This window comes from Schistocerca piceifrons, chromosome 2 (assembly GCF_021461385.2).
Source record: "Schistocerca piceifrons isolate TAMUIC-IGC-003096 chromosome 2, iqSchPice1.1, whole genome shotgun sequence".
In the NCBI taxonomy this organism is placed as follows: Eukaryota; Metazoa; Arthropoda; class Insecta; order Orthoptera; family Acrididae; genus Schistocerca; species Schistocerca piceifrons.
Genome location: NC_060139.1, coordinates 219,041,269 through 219,064,471, shown reverse-complemented (window position 1 = coordinate 219,064,471; position 23,203 = coordinate 219,041,269).

Here is a 23,203-nt window from a genome sequence, read left to right as displayed (position 1 = left end):
GACCGTAGCGGTCGCGCGGTTCCAGACCGTAGCGCCTAGAACCGCTTGGCCACTCAGGCCGGTTAGAAAATGAAGAAAATACCGTTAGTTTCACTATTCTTCACGGTTTATTGGTGCTTCTGGCTCCACTTATCATTGAAGTTTCAACACTTTAACATAAGGAGAAAGTACAGACAACATGTTTCTCATAACAACGTGACAAGTAACACACGATTTTCCGTGTGGGAGCTGACGCACCTCTCCAAAGTCAACCCAGTTGTTCGTACGGTCTTCTTTATGCAAATCAGTTTTTGTATGAGTTAAGTGTGTTTCAGTATTTCGATTTGAGACAAAATTGGCATATTATAATTAATACTTGCATTTCATCCCAATGGAACACTTTTGATATCATCTAAAACGCACAAAGTTTACTCTGTCCTCTAGACCCTTCACTGAGGTGTAAAGTATCTAAAGGTAATAAAAATGCATAAATTGTGAAGCTAAGTGCTTCATCAGATTGTGTATTAACAAGCATTCATTAACAGTTTGGTTGACTTTTCTGGTTTTTACACAAGATGCAGTAGAAGTGAGTCAATGTATAGCCAAAATTAAATTGCTTCTCAAGATATTGCCATTAGGTGTGTAGATGGTCGCAAACATCCTTTAATTACTATATGTCCGACATTTTTCTTTACTATATGAATACGAGCAACATTATAAAACTGTATAAGCATTAATACCAAAGATACTAATTTAGCGTGTATTGCTTCATCTACAGGTTTTATATGGCGATGGCTGAGCATGCAAAAGAGTATTGAAGTATCTGATACACGGAAAGTCAATGTTGTAGTACCCGGTACACGGCTTAAAACATTGTTGTAGTATCCAATAGACGGCTTAATTCGTTTCATTATGTAACTGAAATCTAGATGATTTACTCTTTTATTGGCTCTTCAATGATTTAACTTCGTTATTCTGAATTCAGGTGAAAAGCCTCTAAATTTGAATGCCTTGCGGCAGGCACTGTCCTTTAAGCCGATAAAAATTTTTACCGCAGCAATAAATACGAAATTGAAACAAAGTTATTATTTCATTCGAAAATAAAAGGGCTGTGTTTTCAACTGCGCTTCCGATTTTCCCGCCATATATCTGCTGATTGTAGAAAAACAATGCAGTTACGCCTGACACCGGGACTGCAGAATCGACAGCATTCCGGGTGGCACAAGCGACGCGGCGCTTAAAAAAGCTGGTCAACAACGGTGCCAACATAAACATTTCACTCTGAAACGAGAAATCATGAACACGTGTTTTTTTAAAAAATCCGGTTTGTTTCCACATTCGTCAACATTTGCTCCGCGCCCGGACACCGAGGGAATAAAAATTGTTTTTTACGCGACAGCTAGCGCGCCGCGGAACTGTTTAAATAATAGAAAGCTGGTACACGGGCAGCGGCGTCAGCGCTTAAAAGCCCCCCAATGAGTATGGATGGCGGCATTCCAGCGCGTGTCCCGTGTCGCGTGTCCCGGCACGTGGTATGTTACTCGTGTGGGTGGGGGTGGGGGAGAGGGTTAGTAGGGGGAGGGGGAAGCCGTGTGTGGGCGGCGGAAGAGGACACGCGTAAAAGCGTGTCGGACACGACAGGGCGTGCATCACGCTAATGGCCGCTAACGCCACGCCACGAGTCCTGCTCTGCTGTGAGCGCCTGGATTTGTGGCGCACGGTACAGCAGGAGGGGAACAATTTGGAAAAAGTGCGGTCGCTCCGTTAGTCGCTGTACCCCTTTCGAAAAACGTACGCGAGACCACTTCAGCACGTATGGGCAACTATCAGCTGATACTAAAGGAGTTAGCTAAGGAACCGCCTCTTTTGCGTCCCGCTGGAGGGCTTGTGCGCTCTCTGGCGTAAAGACTTAAGAATGACACGTATGAGCCCAGTCGAAGTTATTTTCCTCGGTAACAGTAGCAGTGGCATTCAGTGACAGAAGCCGGCAGTCATGTGGGACATGGACGCCATCACTATTTGCCTAAATTGAATATCACCTTGAGGGTCTGTGTGATTCTCTATTCCACCAACTTGCACAACAGGTAAGATCGTTGCTTGACTGTGGTGCAAGACGTCCTTGGAACTTTATTTCTCTCTACAAAATTCATGGGCGAAGTCGAATTAGTGACACGTAGTCATCGGTCCTTGTTGTACTAATTTGCTGCGCACCTTAGTGTGTAAAGTGTACAAACTGTTGATGGATGGCAGCAAGCTCTAAATGTGGAAAAATGTAAGTTAACTCGGATCAGTAGGAAGAACGAACCTGCAAAGTTAGAATACAATATTACTAGTGCCCTGCTTGATACAGTCAAGCCATTTAAATATGTGCATAACGTTGCAAAGCGATATGAAATGGAACGAGCATGTGAGAAGTGTGGTTAGGAAGGCGAATGGTCGATTTCAGTGTTACGGAGATGTTTCGGTAACTCAAACGACAATTCTTGGAGGGAACGCGTCGTTCTTTCCGAAAGACACTACTGAGATAGTTTAGAAATCCGGAATTTGAAGCCGAACGATTCTTCGGCCGCTAACATACATGGCGTTTAAGGACAACGAAGACAGGATATGAGAGATTATGACTCATACGGGGGCATATAGACAGTTGTTTCTCCCTCGCTCTATTCGCAAGTGGAACAGGAAAAATAAAGACTAGTAGTGGTACAGGATGCCCTCAGCCACGCACCGTACGATGGCTTGCCGAGTATCTATGTAGATGTAGGTGAACTGTTATCCAGAGCTATCGGCTGTGCCTATGGTTGTTGAAACTATGTGTGTTATATAAGTTGTTGAAACTATTTGTGTTATATAATCTGAGTTAAATCGATTTATGTAATGGTGTAACTGGTTTCAGCTTAACAAACTAGCACTGAAAGGACAGTTATTCGCGGCTGTTATCTGGTTCATGTCTATCAAGTTTGAACCCTGTTAGTAATTATGATTATTACATATTCTGCTGTTGTGAAATTTGTTTGGCACTCAGCTTTTACTGATTGCTGTTTTAGTTGAATACGTGTGGGTGTTTTTGGTGAAGTTTTATTTATAGATTATTTTATAGAACCTACCACAGCTTAAAATCAAGCTGTGTATGTTGTGTACATTGGTATGCTCTCTCTTGGCTGAGATGTGCATTCTACTTAAGACTACGTTTCGCTGTTTTAATGAGACAACCGCTAAGTATTTATGACAGTTTTATTTTAATATTATCTATCTGACACATATAAAGGTTGTATTTAAAGTTTGTGTCATTGCCACTTTTCATCTGCTGTGGTTACACGTGTTAAATAACGTATTAGCTAAATGTTTATTGATGCTTGGTGTAGTTTTCTTGGGAACATTTGTTAAGTGAAGTGTTTTTCTGTCTCTTCTAGTAGTATCTGAACTCATACTGTTCTTAACTGAAATTATCTGAGACAGGAGCTCTACGAAATGACATCACTTTATACCTCAGCTGGACATTGCTCGAACTACACATACTGCATCTTTTATTCATTTGAACATGTCAAAGTTCACGTGTTTCCTTAAATAAATTTGTGTAATCTGGATTACATGTTAGATTTTTTTGGCCTGTCACATAACAACTCGCGGCTCTTACCTGCTAAACGCTAAAGTATTTCAGAGAGTGTGATTAGAAACCTCCGACAGACTGAAACTGTGAAGTTTGGAACAAATAATAGAGGACGTAGGATGCAAGTGCTGCTGTGAGATGATGAAGTCGACACACCAGCGGAATGTGTGTGGGCAGTATCAAACCAGACAGAATGCTGACGACCCCAAAAAAGAAAAAAAAGTATCTTCCTTTGGTGGATCTGATTGGTCTAGGTGTCGATAGTTACGGCTCAAAAAGGAAAATAAAAATGGGTGGAACGACGAACGACTGTTCGCCGTCCCCCCCCCCCCCCCTCACTCACAAATATCTCGATTTACAGTGCTTCTTTTTTTTTCTCTGACGACTGAGTGCCAATTGTGAATTGTGGTCTAGAATCCGTTTCTGCCCAAACAAGATTTTGCGCTTATTCGTTAGACTGCGTTTGGCAACAGTAGATTTTGCTAGATTTCTGTACTTCATTCGCTGCTGACGCTCGATTCAGCACTGACTAACACTAACGTTTTCGACGTTAATCGTGGAGAAATTCAGTTTCATTTCAAACATGAAATAATTCGACAATCCGCAGTAAAAAAAGTCCGTATATGGCATAGCTCAACACAAACTGTATTCTGGTTCGCTGTAATCATTGCGTCAGCTGTACTCAAGTTGTGCTTTGTGCCATTTTTAGTATATAGTCCGTTTAATGATATGTGGTTAATAAGTTTTTATTCGTCCTTGATTTTACAGGAAATATGTTGTGATAGAAATATGTTGTGACACACTGAGGCTACGAAAGTTACGGGATAGCTGTTAATATCGTGTCGGACCTACTTTACCCGGGCGTAGTGCAGCAACTCGACGTGGCGTGGATTCAACAAGTTAAAGTTCTAGGTCAAAGTGATCAAAAGGTACGGCAATTTGTGTCAAATATTTTCATACTCGCAAATTCACCCATATGTAGGGTACTTCCCGCTGACTTAGATTCATGGAATTTGGCAAGAAGCAAAGTTTCACAGTAAATGTAAAGAGAAAAATCCGGAGTAGATTACATGTAATAGTATCACACGAAAACATTTATCTTTGTCATTCTCGAATATCTTCGCGGGACCAAGATGTTACCAGTGTCACACTGAAGCGCCAAGGAACCTGGTATAGCCAGGCGTATTCAAATACAGAGATATGTAAACAGGCAGAATAGGGCGCCGCGGTCGGCAACGCCTATACAAGGTGTTACAAAAAGGTACGGCCAAACTTTCAGGAAACATTCCTCACACACAAAGAAAGAAAATATGTTATGTGGACATGTGTCCGGAAACGCTTACTTTCCATGTTAGAGCCCATTTTATTACTTCTCTTCAAATCACATTAATCATGGAATGGAAACACACAGCAACAGAACGTACCAGCGTGCCTTCAAACACTTTGTTACAGGAAATGTTCAAAATGTCCTCCGTTAGCGAGGATACATGCATCCACCCTCCGTCGCATGGAATCCCTGATGTGCTGATGCAGCCCTGGAGAATGGCGTATTGTATCACAGCCGTCCACAATACGAGCACGAAGAGTCTCTACATTTGGTACCGGGGTTGCGTGGACAAGAACTTTCAAATGCCCCCATAAATGAAAGTCAAGAGGGTTGAGGTCAGGAGAGCGTGGAGGCCATGGAATTGGTCCGCCTCTACCAATCCATCGGTCACCAAATCTGTTGTTGAGAAGCGTACGAACACTTCGACTGAAATGTGCAGGAGCTCCATCGTGCATGAACCACACGTTGTGTCGTACTTGTAAAGGCACATGTTCTAGCAGCACAGGTAGGGTATCCCGTATGAAATCATGATAACGTGCTCCATTGAGCGTAGGTGGAAGAACATACTGACGAAACTAAAATGAGCTCTAACGTGGAAATTAAGCGTTTCCGGACACATGTCCACATAACGTCTGTTCTTTATTTGTGTGTGAGGAATGTTTCCTGAAAGTTTGGCCGTACCTTTTTGTAACACCCTGTATAAGACAAGTGTCTGGCGCAGTTGTTAGACCGGTTACTGCTAGTGCAATGGCAGGCTATTAAGTTAGTTTGAAGATGATGCTATAGTCGACACACGAGCGATGGGACACAGCATATCCGAGGTAGCGATGAAGTAGAGATTTTCCCGTACGACCATTTCAAGAGTGTACCGTGAATATCAGGAATCCGGTAAAACATCAAATCTCCGACATCGCTGCAGCCGGAAAAAGATTTTGCAAGAACAGGACCAACGACGACTAAAGAGAATCGTTAATCGTGAAAGACATAAACCTTGCCGCAAGTTGCTGCAGATTTCAACGTAGGGCCATCAATAAGTATCAGCGTGGGAAGCATTCAACGAAACATCAACGGTATGGGATTTCGGAGCCGAAGGCCCACTCGTGTACCCTTGGTGACTGCACGACACAAAGCTTTACTCCTCGCCTGAGCCCGTCAACATCGAAATTGGACTGTTAATGACTGGAAACATGTTGCCTGATCGGACGAGCTCGTTTCAAATTGTATCGAGGGGATGGACGTGTACGGGTATGGAGACAACCTCATGAATCCATGGACCCTGCATGTCAGCAGGGGAGTGTTCAAGCTGGTGGAAGCTTTGTAATGGGCTTGCGCAGTTGGAATGATAAGGGAGCCCTGATACGTCTAGATACGACGTACCTGTGCGTCCTATCCGGTCACCTGCATCCATTCATGACCATTGTGCATTCCGAAGAACAATGTGACACTCCTACACCTTCACGAATGCTACAGAGTGGCTCCAGGGATACTCTTCTAAGTTTAAACACTTCCGCTGGCCGCCAAACTCCCCAGTCACGAACATTATTGAGTATATTTGGGAAGCCTTGCAACGTGATGTTCAGAAGAGATTTCCACCTTCTCGTACTCTTACGGATTTATGGGCAGTCCTGCAGGATTCATAGTGTCAATTCCCTCCAGCACTACTTCATTAGTCGAGTCCATTCCATGTAGTGGTTCAAATGGCTCTGAGCACTGTGGGACTTAACTTCTGAGGTCATCGCCGGCCGAAGTGGCCGTGCGGTTAAAGGCGCTGCAGTCTGGAACCGCAAGACCGCTACGGTCGCAGGTTCGAATCCTGCCTCGGGCATGGATGTTTGTGATGTCCTTAGGTTAGTTAGGTTTAACTAGTTCTAAGTTCTAGGGGACTAATGACCTCAGCAGTTGAGTCCCATAGTGCTCAGAGCCATTTTTCTGAGGTCATCAGTCCCCTCGAACGTATAACTACTTAAACCTAATTAACCTAAGGATATCACACACATCCATGCCCGCGGCAGGATTCGAACCTGAGACCGTAGCGGTCGCGCGGTTCCATACTGTAGCGCCTAGAACCGCTCGGCCACTCCGGCCGGCATTCCATGAAGTATCGAGGCACTTCTGCGTGCTCATGGGGGGGGGGGGGGGGGGCCTACACGGTATTAGGTAGGTATACCACTTTCTTTGGCTTAAAGTGGGGATAACAGGCAAAAACTGTCGAGATTCTCGATTTCCGGGATAGATGACCTATCTACACTTATTCTCACAAATTAAGGACATGTGCAGAATGTGGTGCCACATAACGTGGCACTACACAAAAGTGGTGCTAATAGCATCGGCACATAGGGACCACACACGACACAGATTTTTAAGTCCACGGTATTGGTGATAAGTTGAGAAAACCGTCCTGAAACACATGTGCTACAAACAGCCACTGTTTCCTGCGCATGCACCCCGTCATCAGTGTGGGATATGATTACCATGCACACGCACTCAGGCCGCACAACGGGTTGGCATACTCTGGATCAGGTGGTCGAGCAGCTGCTGCGGTATAGCCTCCCATACTTGCACCAGTGCCTGTCTGAGCTCCTGAAGTGTCATACTGGTTTGAAGACGTGCAGCGATACGTCGACCGAGAGCATCCCAGACGTGCTCGATGGGGTTTAGGTCTGGAGAACAGGCAGGCCACTCCTTTCGCCTGATATCTTCTGTTTCAAGGTACTCCTCTACGATGGCAGCTCGGTGGTGCGGTGCGTTATCAACCATCAGGAGGAAGGTGGGACCCACTAAATACCTGAAATGCGGACGTACTGGGGCAAAATGACGTCCCGTACACCTGATCTGCTACAGTTCCTCTGTCAAAGACATGCAGGGGTGTACGTGCACCAATCATAATCCCACCCCACACCATCAAACCGCGACCTCCATACAGGACCTTTCAAGGGCATTAAGGGGTTGGTATCTGGTTCCTGGTTCACGCCAGATGAAAACCCGGCGAGGATCACTGGTCAGATTATACCTGGACTCGTCCGTGAACTTAACCTGGGACCACTGTTCCAATGACCATATACTGTGTTCTTGACACCAGGCTTTACGGGCTCTCCTGTGACCAGGGTTCAGTGGAATGCTCCTTGCAGGTCTGCGGGCGAATGAACCATGTCTGTCCAGTCGTCTGCAGACTGTGTGTCTGGAGACAACTGTTCCAGTGGCTGCAGTAAGGTCCCGAGCAAGGCTACCTGCAGTACTCCGTGGGCGTCCGCGGGCACTGATGGTGAGATATCAGTCTTCTTGTAGTGTTGTACACTGTGGACGTCCCGTACTGTAGCGCCTTGACACGTTTCCTGTCTGCTGGATTCGTTGCCATAGTCTTGAGATACTTTGTGGCACACGGAGGGCCCGTGCTGCGACCTGCTGTGTTGGTCCAGTCTCCAGTCGCCCTAGTATTTTAGCCCTCTTAACGTCATCAATATGTGTTCTCTGAGCCATTTTCAACATACCGCCACCGTCAGCACGTCTGAAAACGTCTGCAGCGTACTCTGACATGCACCAACACACCTCTGCGTATGTGGATTGCTACCAGCGCCGCCACAGGTCAAATGCATTGCATGGTCATACCCCGAGGTGATTTAAACCCGCAGATCGCCCACCAGAGCGTTGTTTCACCATGTATCAGCATCATCCTTATTTTGTGAAGAAGAGTGTATATACAGAATTAAGTTCGTGCGGAACCCTCGCAGTCTTACTCGCATTTTATTTTCGCTGGTCGCTGGATGCTAGAGGCATCGTGCCTTCCGTTACAAAACATTAGTATTGATACCTGTCCTGCTCATACCTTCATTGCTCTACCAAACTCTTCTTTCATATCCCATAACCTATTTATGGTTGTATACATGGAAGAACCCTGCAGATACTAAAAGGTATCAGATAGATTATATAATGGTAAGACAGAGATTTAGGAACCAGGTTTTAAATTGTAAGACATTTCCAGGGGCAGATGTGGACTCTGACCACAATCTATTGGTTATGACCTGTAGATTAAAACTGAAGAAACTGCAAAAAGGTGGGAATTTAAGGAGATGGGACCTGGATAAACTGAAAGAACCAGAGGTTGTACAGAGTTTCAGGGGGAGCATAAGGAAACAATTGACAGGAATGGGGGAAAGAAATACAGTAGAAGAAGAATGGGTAGCTTTGAGGGATGAAGTTGCGAAGGCAGCAGAGGATCAAGTAGGTAAAAAGACGAGGGCTAGTATTTATTGAATTTAATTGATGAAAGGAGAAAATATAAAAATGCAGTAAATGAAGCAGGCAAAAAGGAATACAAACGTCTCAAAAATGAGATCGACAGGAAGTGCAAAACGGCTAAGCAGGGATGGCTAGAGGACAAATGTAAGGATGTAGAGGCCTATCTCACCAGGTGTAAGATAGATACTGCCTACAGGAAAATTAAAGAGACCTTTGGAGATAAGAGAACCACTTGTATGAACATCAAGAGCTCAGATGGAAACCCAGTTCTAAGCAAAGAAGGGAAAGCAGAAAGGTGGAAGGAGTATATAGAGGGTCTATACAAGGGCGATGTACTTGAGGACAATATTATGGACATGGAAGAGGATGTAGATGAAGATGAAATGGGAGATATGATACTGCGTGAAGAGTTTAACAGAGCACTGAAAGACCTGAGTCGAAACAAGGCCCCCGGAGTAGACAACATTCCATTGGAACTACTGACGGCCTTGGGAGAGCCAGTCCTGACAAAACTCTACCATCTGGTGAGCAAGATGTATGAAACAGGCGAAATACCCTCAGACTTCAAGAAGAATATAATAATTCCAATCCCAAAGAAAGCAGGTGTTGACAGATGTGAAAATTACCGAACTATCAGTTTAATAAGTCACAGCTGCAAAATACTAACACGAATTCTTTACAGACGAATGGAAAAACTAGTAGAAGCCAACCTCGGGGAAGATCAGTTTGGATTCCGTAGAAACACTGGAACACGTGAGGCAATACTGACCTTACGACTTATCTTAGAAGAAAGATTAAGGAAAGGCAAACCTACGTTTCTAGCATTTGTAGACTTAGAAAAAGCTTTTGACAATGTTGACTGGAATACTCTCTTTCAAATTCTAAAGGTGGTAGGGGCAAAATACAGGGAGCGAAAGGCTATTTACAATTTGTACAGAAACCAGATAGCAGTTATAAGAGTCAAGGGACATGAAAGGGAAGCAGTGATTGGGAAGGGAGTAAGACAGGGTTGTAGCCTCTCCCCGATGTTGTTCAATCTGTATATTGAGCAAGCAGTAAAGGAAGCAAAAGAAAAATTCGGAGTAGGTATTAAAATGCATGGAGAAGAAATAAAAACTTTGAGGTTCGCCGATGAAATTGTAATTCTGTCAGAGACAGCAAAGGACTTGGAAGAGCAGTTGAGTGGAATGGACAGTGTCTTGAAAGGAGGATATAAGATGAACATCAACAAAAGCAAAACAAGCATAATGGAATGTAGTCTAATTAAGTCGGGTGATGCTGAGGGAATTAGATTAGGAAATGAGGCACTTAAAGAAGTAAAGGAGTTTTGCTATTTGGGGAGCAAAATAACTGGTGATGGTCGAAGTAGAGAGGATATAAAATGTAGGCTGGCAATGGCAAGGAAAGCGTTTCTGAAGAAGAGAAATTTGTTAACATCCAGTATTGATTTAAGTGTCAGGAAGTCATTTCTGAAAGTATTCGTAGTGAGTGTAGCCATGTATGGAAGTGAAACATGGACGATAAATAGTTTGGACAAGAAGAGAATAGAAGCTTTCGAAATGTGGTGCTACAGAAGAATGCTGAAGATTAGATGGGTAGATCACATAACTAATGAGGAAGCATTGAATAGGATTGGGGAGAAGAGAAGTTTGTAGCACAACTTGGCCAGAAGAAGGGATCGGTTGGTAGGACATGTGCTGAGGCATCAAGGGATCACCAATTTAGTATTGGAGGGCAGCATGGAGGGTAAAAATCGTAGAGGGAGACCAAGAGATGAATACACTAAGCAGATTCAGAAGGATGTAGGATGCAGTAGGTACTGGGAGATGAAAAAGCTTGCACAGGATAGAGTAGCATGGAGAGCTGCATCAAACCAGTCTCAGGACTGAAGACCACAACAACAACAACAATCTATTTATGGACGTATAAGCTGGAGAATAATGTTAGGTGTGGAAGCCCATCTTGTCCTTCGCTCGTCGCACATGCGTGTTGTTCCGCGAAGGCTCCGCGGCTCGGAATCACAGACGCCGAGGCCACCAACACCAGGGCAGTGCTACGGCGCGCAACCTGACGCGCCAGCGTGCTGCCGGGGACGCGGAATCAGCGCAGCCCATCTCTAATTGTTACGTAAATGGCGTCTCGGGTGCGCCGCAGCCTCCACGCGTGTCCACGTGTGTGTGTGTGTGTGTGTGTGTGTGTGTCGCCATTATTCCGGCTGCGACACGTCACCCCGCCGTGCCAGCTGTCGGGACGGCCATCAAGATTGGCGATCCCGCGGCTCGGCTGGCTGGCTGGCGGCGGTGCGTCGCGGCAGGCCATCTAAATGCTAATGGCACGCGGGCCGCCGCTGCTTCGTCACAAACCACATGTGCGTGTCACTGCGCGCGCACGCGTGTGTGTGTGTGTGCGTGTCAGTGCGGGCGGACTCGGCCGCGCCGATCTCCGCCTCTGTCGCCGCTGCCGCCGCCGCCTCCGTCGCCCCTTGACCGTTTAAATGCCTTCCGTCAGCCAGCTGCGCGTGAAGAGAAGCGCGTATTCGGCGCTTTTCTCTGTCTTTGCGATATCGACAAGTGGATCTCTGGTCAAAAGAGCCCGACGTGAAAACAACGGTTTGGTCATACAGCAACAAGTCGTTTCACTTAAAACTGACGGAGCGAGATGGCCCAGTCGATAGCACACTGAACACTCATTCGAGAGAACGACGGTTCAAATCAGCGTCTGGGCATCCTGATTTAGTCGTTCCGTGACTTCCATAAATCGCTTAAGGCAAATGCACATACATCTAAAAATGTTACGAGATCGGATCATCACAGTGTAGATCTGTCGAAAATGGTAAAACAAAAAAAAAAACAAAAAACAAAAATTACCAGTTGTCTTGGTGGCAAACTTGATTCTTCAGTTCTCCCCTAACGAATAACGTAATGTCAAACAGATTCTCAGGCCCTCTCAATGGCTTTGCCAGCATCTCCTCCATCACAGCCTCTGTACTTCTCGCTTTCGTGCACATCATAAAAAATGGTTCAAATGGCTCTGAGCACTATGGGACTCAACTGCTGAGGACATTAGTCCCCCAGAAATTAGACCTACTTAAACCTACTAAACCTAACACACATCCATGCCCGAGGCAGGATTCGAACCTGCGACCGTAGCGGTCGCGCGGTTCCAGACTGTAGCGCCTAGAACCGCTCGGCCACTTCGGCCGGTGCACATCATAAACTGCTGACCTCAACACTTTACAAAAAACGAAATACCAAATAAAAAAGCAAAGAGGGATTATGTCTGCTGAATGTCGTGGCAATGATGTTGGACTGTCTCTATCGATCCCTCTGTCCGGAAATGTATCGTCCAAGAACTTTTGTCTTTGTCGCTCGTCAGTCCTCCGACTGGTTTGATTCAGCCCGTCACGAGTTTTGTCTTCATCTCAGAGCAGTACTTTCACCAAACGTCTTCAATTATTGGTTAGATATGTACCAATCTCTGTCTTCCCCTTCAGTGTTTACCCTGTACAGATACGTCGTGTGTCAGAAACCAACAACATGCTAGCGGACGGTATTTCCTGAAGTAAGCGAAAACCCAGGCAGAAATTACAGTAAGTCAAAACCAACAGTAAGTAAAAACTAACAGTTTGTTAGCGAACTGCTCTTCGACATAGAAAACAAATTAGACTGTAAATATCTTTAATTACAGATTACTGATGACGCTTTATTTCAATAAATCGAAACCTGTCTAGCGAGGAAAACACGCATTTTCGTATAGTTGTAGCAACGGTACAAAACTATTGCAGGAAGTGCGGAAATCATTCTCTAACGTCATAACTTATGTCCCATCAACCTGTCATACCGAGGGAGTTGGCGCAGTGGCTGGCACACTGGACTCGCATTCGGGAGGACCACGGTTAAAACTCGCCTCCGGCCGACCTGATTTACGTTTTCCGTGATATCCCTAAATCACTACGCGTAAATGCCGGGATGGTTCCTTTGAAAGGGCACGGGGCACGGCCGGCTTCCTTCCCCGTTCTTTCCTAATCCGATGAGACCGATGACCTCGCAGTTTGGTCTCTTCCCCCAAACAACCCCCCCCCCCCCCCCCACTAATCCGATGGGGCCGATGACCTGGCTGTTTGGTTCAAAAATGGTTCAAATGGCTCTGAGCACTATGGGACTTAACATCGATGGTCATCAGTCCCCTAGAACTTAGAACTACTTAAACCTAACTAACCTAAGGACATCACACACATCCATGCCCGAGGCAGGATTCGAACCTGCGACCGTAGCAGTCGCGCGGCTCCGGACAGAGCGCCTAGTGGTTGTTTGGTCCCCTCCCCCAAACCAACCAACGAGCTGAAAACTATGAGCCCGACCTGGACACGAACCCGCTTGCCTTGCAGTAAATCTCGTAACTCGTGCCTAGGAAACGTAGCTGGTAAGAGCTTTGCCTCGTGTGACACAACAGTTATAAAAAGCCATGAAGTTTGAATACATCGAAGATTCATTCACAAAGTGTTATGTTCACAGCATCCAACTACTCTGCCTTTCATCTCTGCATCATCGCCCGACGTTTCTTTAACGTTTTTTTCTTACGTTTGGTTTCTTACTTTTCACACAGCCATCCTCGTTCACTAGCGACGGAATCGATTCGCAGCTGTCGATTAAATGTACCCTTGATGTCTGATTCCAATGGGAACCGTGTGCACCACGACAGTATTATTGTCAACATATTTTGGATAAATGTCAGCATCCGTCGTAACTATTGAAATCTTTCAATTTATAGATCGATTTCGGTCACTGCGTGAACACATTAATCTAAAAATTCATAACAACCGTCAGAGAGGAGGATCTTAACACAAATGTGGCACTATTTATAGTCACCATAAAAAAATACAGAAACAGAAAAATATATACAAATACACAGATTCTCGTACATACCGAATTATTCGAACCTTGTAGGCCCGTATCATCACACTACACTTCACACCTCATAGAAAATGTTGTGCTATTATGATATGGGCCTGCAAGGTTCGGATAATACGGTATGTACGATAATCTGTGTATCTCTATACATTTTTTTATTTCTGTATTTCTTGATGGTGGTTATAAGTAGGGCCACATTTGTGTTATGATTCTCATATCTAATGGTTCTTATGTATTTTTAGCACTGAAGATGGTCACGCAGTGACCGAAATCTATCTGTCAAATAAAGGATTTCAGTATTTACAACCGACGCTGGAGTTTATCCAATGTGATCGTTGTCGTTGTGGTTCTGCTCTTGCTACTGACTTTGGAAGACTTGCGATCAAATAAGGCGTATGGCAAAGATAACAGTCCTTCGGGATTTCTAAAAGCAACAAACAATCCCGAAAACAGCAATGGTAGGAAAGTGCTAAAATTATCGTACAATCAGTGTAACAGCTCCAACTTACTGATATGATACAGGATCCGTTATAAAGGCATATCTGACGCTACATCTGATAATGGAAGCGAGACTTAAGAAAAATCAAGCTGCGTTCACAACATTTATCGACCAAGACAATCCGTTCGACAGTGTAAAATGATATAAGATGTTCGAAACCCTCAGCAAAAAAGGTCTAAGCTGTAGGGAAAGTCTGGTAATTTACAATAAGTGCAAGAACCTAACGGGAACAGTATGAATGGAATACAAATAACAAAGTGATTGGAGTAGAATGAGTGTAAGACACGCATGTAAACTTTTGTCCCAATTGTCCAAACTATGTATCGAAGAATCACTGACGAAAACAAAGGGTCTCTGGAGTGGCATGGACTTTGAAAAATCAGCAAAAGATGAGAATCCACTCGTTTGAGAAATAAACATAATCGATGCGTTTCAAACGTGGTGTTATTGAAAGCTGTTGAAAATTAGGCGGGCGGATAAGATAAGAAATTAGGAGGTTCTTCGCAGAAAGATCGAAGATATATGTGGAGAGCATAGACAAGAAATTTCTAATTCCGCCCCCTCCCCCCTGACTTAACCCATTTCTAATCCACATTTTGAATTCTTAGTCTTCCATACTTATTTCATCCTCGTTTTTCTCGTACTTAGCGTCCAACCCGTATTTCTGTATAGCTTAATTTTCGTTAATGTTCTGAACAACTTCAATTAGGTCGACATATCTTATGAACGAGTATTGTTTCCATTATCAATCGTAACTTCAGAACTGCCTCGCCGGTGCCCTTACCTTTCTTAAAAACACGCTGAACATCTACCAGATCTTCAGTTTTGTTTTCCATTTCTCGACGTGTTATTCTTATCTGTAGTTTGAATACATGACATTTTAAACTGACCGTGCGGTGGTTCTCCATTCATGGAAAAATTCGTGTTGTAGTTGGTGTTAGAGCTGCACCTTTTTTAGATTGAAATCAGCTAACATGTATACCTGCTTAAAGAAAGTTCCTCTAACTAAGGGCTCACCTTCAGATGATGTAATGTTTCCAAATAGAGAAGGAATTAGAACATTTAATCGAATTATATCAGGTATTAGAGATAAAGTTATTAACTGTTTGTAGGTATTGACTCTGAAATTATTGGTACGTCGGAGCACCACTTAAATAATTTGAAAATTTAGATGCTTCCTTTACCAGGATACAGATTACCTGCCTGTTTTTCAAGGAGTTCCTTGCCAGGAGGGGGAGTGACTATGTACGTAAAAAAAGTATTCCATTTGAGTCCATACACGTATCACGGCACTTCACTGAACAGACATTTGAATGTTGTGCGGGGGCAGTTGAATTCAGCGAAACTAAACTTCTAATTGTTGTATTTTATAGGTCCCCTAACTCTGACTTCACAGCATTTCCGCTCAAGCTAGAGAGGGTTCTTGATTCAATTTGTACGAAGTACCAGAAATTAGTTATATGTGGTGACTTCGATACAAATTTTGTATATGATAGTACAAGAAAAATGATATTGGTTGACTCCTTAAATCATACGATCTGGGGCAGATTGTGTTTTTCCCAACTGGGTTGCAGGGGAACAGTGTCACAGCCATAGACAATATTTTTATTCATTCTTCATTACTAGATGGACATTCTGTTAGGACAAATTTTAATACTAAAAGGCTTTTGTACTGAAACAAATGTCACATTTAATTACAAACTATGTAGGAAAGTTAATCCAACAGCAGTAGAGAGTTTTTTAAACCTTGTCAGGGAACAAGAGTGGCAGGATGTTTAAAGTGCCGTAACATAGATGATAAATATATAGTTTCCTTAACACAATTCTCATGCTCTTTGAGTTGCTTTCCATTAGAAAGTTCTAGATGGGATACTAACAGTAATATGCCGCCTGGGTGACTGACTAGTGAGATAAGGATATCATGTAGAACAAAGCGGGGAATATATCAGAGTGTTAGAAGTAGCCACAATCAAGCTACAGTAGCCCACTACAAGCAGTATTTTAAGGTGCTTAAAAATGTTATTCGGAAGGCAAAGAGTATGTGATATGCAAATAGAATAGCTACTTCACACGATAAAATTAAAACCGTATGGTCAGTTGTGAAGGAAGTGTTTGGCCATCAGCACAAGGTCGACGATATAAAATATATGTACAGTATTTAACAATCATTTTCTGAGCATTGTTGGTGAATTAAATAAAAATTTAGTTTCTACAGGGAATCATATAACTTTCTTGGCACATGCCTTTCCGAGATTGATATCTGAAATACTCCGCCGTGATACTGACAAGGGGGAGATGGAGTCAATAATTAAATCACTGAAGAGTAAGGACTCTCATAGTTATGATGGAGTGCCTAGCAGAATATTAACGTACACTGCTGTTCATGTTAGCCATGTATTTAACCATATTTGTAATTTTTCCTTTAGGAATGGTCAGGTTACTGAGCGGTTAAAGTACTCAGTAGTAAAGCCGCTTTATAAAAAGGGAGAAAGGGATAATGTAGTCAATTTTAGACCTTTTCTATGCCATCAGTGTTTGCTAAAGTTATTGAAAAGGCTGTGTATGTAAGGATAATTGATCATTTAATATCACACGATGTGCTATCAAACTTACTGTTTAGGTTTAGAAGCCGCTTAACAACTGAAAATGCTATGTTTCCTTTTTTGTGTGAGGTACTGGATGGGTTAAGTAAAAGGTTTCGAGCGCTAGGCATATTTTTTTATTTAACTAAGTCGTTTGATTGTGTTGATCACAAAATATTGCTCCAGAAGTTGGAATACAGGGAGTAGCTCACTATTGGTTCAGCTCTTACTTTAACAACAGACAGCAAAAGGTCATTATTCATATTGTTGAGAATGGCTGTGATGTGAGGTCTGAGTGGGGTATGGTCAAGTGGGGGGTGCCCCAGGGATCAGTGTTGGGTCCACCTCTGTTGCTTATTTATATAAATGATATGCCCTGTAGTATTACGGGTAATTCTAAAAATTTCTATTTGCTGAAGACACTCGTTTGATGGTAAAGGATGTTGTGTCCAACAGTGGCCCAGTTTCACACAGTGCAGTTCATGACCTAGGTTCATGGCTTGTAGAAAATAAACTAACGCCAAATCACAGTAAGATTCAGTTTTTACAGTTGCTAACACACAATTCAACAAAACCTGACGTTTTAATTTCACAAAATGGGCATATGATTAGTGAAACTGAACAGTTCAAGTTTCTAGGTGTTCAGATAGATCGTAAACTGTCGCGAAAAGCTCTAGTTCAAGATCTTGTTCAAAGACTTCATCCTGCCATTTTTACTATTCTAACGGTATCTGAAGTGAGTGATCGTTGGACACGAAAATTAGCCCACTTTGCTTGTTTTCATTCGCTTATGGTATTATATTTTGGTGTAACTCTTCCATTCTAAAAGGATATTTTTGGCTAGAAACGGACGGTTCGTGCATTAAGTGGTGTAAGTTCACAAACCTCTTGTCGACCCCGTTCACGAGTCTGGGTATTTTGACACTGGTCTCTCGATGTATATATTCCTTACTGTCATTTCTTGTTAACAGTATTAGCTTCTTCCCAAGAATAAGCAGGTTTCACTCAGTTAATTCTCGGCAGAAATCGATCCTTCGTTTGGATCGGACTTCTTTTGTGCAGAAAGGTGTGCAGTACACTGCTGCATCCATATTCAATAAGCTACCACTAGAACTCAAAAATCTTAGCAGTAATCCAAGAGCTTCCGAATCGAAACTGAAGAGTTTCCTTATGGGCTACTCTTCTACTCTGTCGAGGAGTTCCTTGAAAAATTAAGGTGATTGTTGTTGCAGTGTTGATTGCGTTTACTTAAACTTATGGATTGACTTTTTTCGGGTTCATAAACATTTTATTTTTATCTGTTATTACTTTTATGCTGTAATTACATGTACTGACACGTTCTATGACCTTGGAGATTTGCTCCTCAATTTGGTCATACGGAACTTGACGTGTAAATAAAATAAAAATAAATAACCTCTCTAAAGTCGCAATTTACTCGGTTGTATTGATGATATTTTTCCGAAAGTCTGGTGATATCTCTCCATTTTCGTAGACTAAACAAAGTTTGAACAGCCGTTCGGCTACTACATCCCGCCCTCCCTAATTTTAGAATTCCGAAGGATGCTGTGGATGCATTCTGCCTTATGTAATCTCAGATCTTCCAGATCTCAAACTCTCATTCTTACACAGGATCCACTAAGCCTTCCAGTTCACCTCCGTTGCTCAGAGGTCATTGAATCTGGCTGCTGTTGGAGGAGAAAGACTGTATCCTGTCTCACCCCTTTTTAATCCACGTTGGTGTTCCATACTGTTTCACTTATTTTCCTTAGCCTCTAACCCGTCGTCCCCTATAGCTTGACTTTTTTCGAGTTCATAAACATTTTATTTTTATCTGTTATTACTTTTATGCTGTAATTTCATGTACTGACACGTTCCATGGCCTTGGAGACGGCAAATCATCGAGTAAAATTGAAGTGATATCAGGTGTTCCCCAGGGAAGCGTCCTGGGACCTCTGCAGTCCCTGATCTATATAAATGACCTGGGTGACAATCTGAGCAGTTCTCTTAGGTTGTTCGCATATGATGCTGTAATTTACCGTCTAGTAAGGTCATCCGAAGACCAGTATCAGTTGCAAAGCGATTTAGAAAAGATTGCTGTATGGTGTGGCAGGTGGCAGTTGACGCTATATAACGAAAAGTGTGAGGTGATCGACATGAGTTCCAAAAGAAATCCGTTGGAATTCGATTACACGATAAATAGTACAATTCTCAAGGCTGTCAATTCAACTAAGTACCTGGGTGTTAAAATTACGAACAACTTCAGTTGGAAAGACCACATAGATAATATTCTGGGGAAGGCGAGCCAAAGGTTGCGTTTCATTGGCGGGACACTTAGAAGATGCAACAAGTCCACTAAAGAGACAGCTTACACTACACTCGTTCGTCCTCTGTTAGAATATTGCTGCGCGGTGTGGGATCCTTACCAGGTGGGATTGACGGAGGACATCGAAAGGGTGCAAAAAAGGGCAGCTCGTTTTGTATTATCACGTAATAGGGGAGAGAGTGTGGCAGATATGATACGCGAGTTGTGATGGAAGTCATTAAAGCAAAGACGTTATTCGTCGCGGCGAGATCTATTCACAAAATTTCAGTCACCAACTTTCTCTTCCTAATGCGAAAATATTTTGTTGAGCCCAACCTACATAGGTAGGAATGATCATCAAAATAAAATAAGAGAAATCAGAGCTCGAACAGAAAGGTTTAGGTGTTCGTTTTTCCCGTGCGCTATTCGGAAGTGAAATGGTAGAGAGATAGTATGATTGTGGTTCGATGAACCCTCTGCCAAGCACTTAAATGTGAATTGCAGAGTAATCATGTAGATGTAGATGTAGATTTCCAGTATTGCCTGGGATTTTTCCTTGCTCGGAGGACTGGAATGGAACTGCGTCGTGATGCCAGCTGAGGAGCTATTTGACTCACAAGTCGCGATCCGTCGCTTCCGATTGGCCTGTCTGGACCAAAACGCCACCGCTCTATGTCTTCCACATCAACTCCCGTTTCTTCTTCTCTCATACAATCAGTTCCTCCCTTTCACAGTCCTAGAAGATATTCTTTCTATCTGCTCTCTCTCTCTCTCTCTCTCTCTCTCTCTCTCTCTCTCTCTATCTATCTGTCTCTCCTTCTCCCTCTACGCCCAAAAATAGAATTCCTCATGAGCTCTTGATGTTGACGTTTACTATACCGTAGGGTGCTTTGACTTACCTGTATGCAGAATCACTTTTACCACGGCCATTTCTTTCTCAGCGCGGGTACAAGAAGAGTAACTGCAAAGAAACCTCAGGTAAGAGAAGATGTACTTCGGTTGATCGGTGATGCGTTGTTGGCTGCGGTATTTGAATAAAATGATAGAATTTGTGAAAATCGAGTTAGCAAATGAGTGTAGTTTCTTTCTCATTGACCACTGGATCAACGATCATTGTGGATTGAGGCGCGCATTCTACCTGTAGCATCTGATGCGCAGCTAAGACCAGTACATGATTTCAAAATGAAATTGGCTCCTGAAATTTTTACCATTTGAGAGCTGTTGTAATTTAACACCACAATCAGTTCTGTAGCGCCTGTATCTGACAGAAGTCAGAGCAGCAGATTCACAGTACTCAGTCAATGCCCAGATTGTTCCGGCGTAACAACAAGAGACGGCACGAGGATGAAGAACGCAGGAGAAGAGAAGGCGGTGGGACGACGTCAGCCAAGAGTTTGATGACTAGGACCGCACCAAGAGATGAGCGGCCTCTACAAGAAGAGAATACAAGAGCCGCTTCTGCCAGCCTCCGCCGCACAATACTAGACAGGGACTAGGAGAATAGTTATTAGTGATCCAGGTCCATTTCTTACAGAGACATCGCATATACTGAAGGATACTGACTATTTGCATGTCACTCATTGCTTGTAAGTACAAAGTTAAGTATTGTCAATCTGCTTATTTGTAATAAAAACTATTAATGTGATTTGCTTGAATTGTTGTATAGCTATCCGAGAAAGCAGCATCCTTTGCCTAAAGGCGACGAGTGGGCAGGACAGATCATATGTAATATGTGCTTGCTGAGAATCATCACAAGTCACTGATAAATGGTCCACAAGTAACCTCAGGGACGCGCTTTGCTTACAGCAGAATTAAATCGATGGCTGAGAGCGAATTTCATTCGCCACATTGCGTCCCTTTACAGTTATCTGCTAAACTCGCGGTTGCAGCTACCTTTTCTTAAACAAATATTACAAAATTCATAAATCAGGTACTGCCTATTACGAAACATAAATATAGCCCGTTTTTAACACATTTTATTCTAAATCGAAACTAATTCTTCTACAGAGAGACACAAAAAATACGTCCGCTCATTTCGATGGAGACAAGAGAAAAGGGTACAATCTGCAGAGAGGAGCTTCGCTCCTCGCTTAAATTTCGTTATAAGACATTTGAAAATACAATTCCTCAAATTCGTTCCAACAACAGCCTGATTTCTCTGGAATCATTGATCTGAATTCACATTTTATAGACGTTTTATTAAGTTTTTCGTACGGAAGATGAGACATTTCCTTAGCATTCGGACGACAAAATCACTTTGAAGTATTTGTTATATTTAAAAGAGATGACTTTCTTCAAATAATGCTTCATCAGCTAAAGCGAGAAGCGAAAAACTTCTGGAAAGAGCAGAAATACACCTACACTACTGGCCATTAAAACTGCTACACCAAGAAGAAATGCAGATGATATACGGATATTCATTGGACAAATATATTATACTAGAACTGACACGTGATTACATTTTCACGCAATTTGGGTACATAGATCCTGAGAAATCAGTACCCAGAACAACCACCTCTGGCCGTAATAACGGCCTTCATACGCCTGGGCATTGAGTAAAACAGAGCTTGGATGGCGTGCACGAGTACAGCTGCCCATGCAGCTTAAACTCGATACCACAGTTCATCAAGAGTAATGACTGGCGTATTATGACGAGCCAGTTGCTCGGCCACCATTGACCAGACGTTTTAAATTGGTGAGAGATCTGGAGAATGTGCTGGCCAGGGCAGCAGTCGAACATTTTCTGTATCCAGAAACGCCCGTACAGGACCTGCAACACGCGGTCGTGCATTATCCTGCTGAAATCTAGGGTTTCGCAGGGATCGAATGAAGGGTGGAGCTACGGGTCGTAACACATCTGAAATGTAACGTCCATTGTTCAAAGTGCCGTCAATGCGATCAAGAGGTGACCGAAACGTGTAACCAATGGCACCCCATACCATCACGCCGGGTGATACGCCAGTATGGCGATGACTAATACACGCTTCCAATGTGCATTCACCGCGATGAGGCCAAACACGGATGCGACCATCATGATGCTGTAAGCAGAACCTGGATTCATCTGAAAAAAATGAAGCTTTGCCATTCGTGCACCCAGGTTCGTCGTTGAGTACACCATCGCAGGCGCTCTTGTCTGTGATGCAGCGTCAAGGGTAACCGCAGCCATTGTCTCCGAGCTGATAGTCCAAGCTGCTGCAAACGTCGTCGAACTGTTCGTACAGATGGTTGTTGTCTTGCAAACGTCCCCATCTGTTGACTCAGGGATCGGGAAGTGGTTGCACGATCCGTTACAGCCATGCGGAAAAGATGCCTGTCATCTCGACTGCTGGTGATGCGAGGCCGTTGGGATCCAGCACGGCGAACCGTATTAATCTCCTGAACTCACCGATTCCATATTCTGCTAACATTCAGTGGATCTCGACCAACGCGAGCAGCAATGTCGCGATACGATAAACCGCAATCGCGATAGGCTACAATACGATCTTTATCAAAGTCGGAAACGTGATGGTACGCATTTCTCCTTCTTACACGAGGCATCATAATGTTTCACCAGGCGACGCCGGTCAACTGCTGTTTGTGTATGAGAAATCGGTTGGAAAGTTTCCTCATGTCAGCACGTTGTAGGTGTCGCCACCGGTTCCAACCTTGTGTGAATGCTCTGAAAAGCTAATCATTTGCAATTCACAGCATCTTCTTCCTGTCGGTTAAATTTCGCGTCTGTAGCACGTCATCTCCGTAGTGTAGCAACTTTACTGGCCAGT